Genomic DNA, 2,153 nt, shown 5'->3' with positions numbered 1-2,153 from the left:
CCCTATTAGATTATTTCTGTACGAAAGCTTGCTGCGCTTTCGATGCGAGAGCAATACTTCACTAGCAATCCTGAAAAATCCGATGTTTGTCTGAAGCCTCTCAGATACCTGCAGAAATAAAATGAATACTTGCCGCGACTGGGATTCGAACCCGCGGCGGCGCGAACAGACCAGCTTCGCCGGCCACTGCACGAGAGCGATATGCTATCACCGCAGCCGATCACGCCTCGAGTCATATACTGCCAGCCTGCCACACCATAGAGAAAGATATTGGTAAAGAGCGGACACTCGGCGAAATCTGGCCCCAGGAAATGACGCGCAATCCTCCTCCTCCACTAGATAATCTTCCAACTCCAGGATGGCGCCACCAGTCTCTAAACGCGCGCGCGCGCGCGGGCGGGTAGCCGGCGCGGCGGCTCAGACCCATCCGAGTGGCAGACAACGGAGCGTCGTGGGGGCTGTTTTGTGCGCGTGAAAGCGTGCGGCGTATTTGTTCGTGCGGGCAGACCGCAATTTTTTTCGTCTCTCTTGCCCTTCGACGCAGAACTCCTCCTGTTTATGACGGCGGCAAGGTGAGAAATGTTTATTTGTGGAAGTACGCTGTATTGCATGCAATTTAGGCGGCCGCGCCGGCCGCCGTTGCCTGTCTGCAGTTCGTGAAGCGGCGCGCTCGCTCTGTGGCCAGCCGGCTGTTGTTCACGGCATTCTTGCAGTTTGTGACAGCGTCAAGGAAGGAATGTTTTGTTTTTGCAAAAGTACGCTACATTTCAAGCACTTTATGCAAAATTACGCTGCATTTCGAGCACTCTAGCTTAGTACGCCGGCGCAGTTGTGAAGGGTGCGCGCACGCTGTGTCATGCTACGCCGTGGCGGGAGCGGCGGGAGGAATGATGCTGCATGATGCAGCCTCGCCGGTCGGTGCGTAGAAACAACAACAAAAAAAAACCTGCCCACGGCCTGTGGCCCGACGCGCTGTGCCTAGCGGTTAGTTTTGCTTGGTTTCGCGCTTTCTCGGGACGTCACGTTTTTGTATGGCCCCCGACAATATGTAACTTCTTATGGGTGACATTTGTCAGTGTAAGGTTAAAATGTAAGTACTTTTTTGAAAGTGGGCGAACGGCGAAGACGACCGTTCCCGCGCAGCAAGTACGGGACCGTAGTTTTCAAGACTGGTGGAAAAAAAAGATGACGCACGAAAAGTTCAAACCTTACTCTTGTAGTACGTATGTATGTATGTAGTACGTGCGAAAGAGTCCGTTATCTGCGCTCGTGGAAACGCACATTTCGCCCGTGCATTGACAACACAGGGATGCGCTTTTGAAAACCGGCAAAAAAAGGCAACGCGTCGGGCTTTCTAAACTCTAAAGAGCTTGAAAACCGAGAACTGTTGCGCCGATAGTTTAATTTTCTATGCTTCTTAAAACATACGTTGCACCCGTGTATTTCTCAGTGCTCCTAACACATTGTGTACTTCTGGTTCGTAGTCCGTGTTGTGGCCGTCTTTGTACGAAATATTCTCGAACAAACCGCGTACTCTGCTGTCCACCTAGGTTTTAGAAGGTAGACAATAACGTCGGGGAATGTAGAAATGCTTGCAAAAAGCTGATTGGTATCTGCCGTGTAGTACGGTATGTGTATTGTACTTTGCGCAACGACGTTCAGCACGCGAGTTTCGCAAAAACATGTTTACTCCGCTCGTAATTTCGTTCTCTCGCCGCTTTCGCACCTTTTCACTGTTTACAGAGTTACAATATAAGGTGACTGAGAATGACCATACTTGCGAATTTTTCAGGTGATGCCACCCGTCGGCAACACCTGCTGTGTGCCGTGGTGCCGCAACAGGATCACCTTGAGCAGGAGGCCAGGAACCATCTTCCGCATCCCACGGCTTTGTTTATGTTGCACAAAATAAATGTTCTCATTTCACTCAAAACCTGGTGTCTTTGTGGAGTGCTAATATTTGGCAAAGGCTGTGATGCAGCTGCGTTCATGGCTGGTCAACAGCACTCGAAATCTATTTAATTATACGCTGCCAACGGCGCAGCGGGGCGCGGCGTATGCTAACATTCAAACCGCGCGCCCCTGAAACCGGAACCGGAAGTCGTCCCTGGCAGCGAGGCGCAGCGCATGCAGCCATTCAAACTGCGCGCGTT

At 51.4% G+C, this 2,153-nt stretch overlaps 1 long non-coding RNA gene across 1 annotated transcript; it reads left to right on the top strand.

Annotated features, from left to right (window-relative positions):
- Window positions 1-253: 253 nt before the first annotated feature.
- Window positions 254-1,933, top strand: LOC149351090 (uncharacterized). Its single transcript, XR_016289487.1, has 2 exons — window positions 254-572; window positions 1,793-1,933. It is a non-coding gene; the product is annotated as an uncharacterized LOC149351090 (long non-coding RNA).
- The last annotated feature ends 220 nt before the right edge of the window (window positions 1,934-2,153 follow it).

The sequence above is a fragment of the Amblyomma mixtum genome, chromosome 3, assembly GCF_055824585.1.
Source record: "Amblyomma mixtum isolate Tamu chromosome 3, ASM5582458v1, whole genome shotgun sequence".
Lineage (NCBI taxonomy): Eukaryota > Metazoa > Arthropoda > Arachnida > Ixodida > Ixodidae > Amblyomma > Amblyomma mixtum.
The sequence above is the reverse complement of the archived record's forward strand: the minus strand, read 5'-3'. Positions and strand labels throughout refer to the sequence as shown.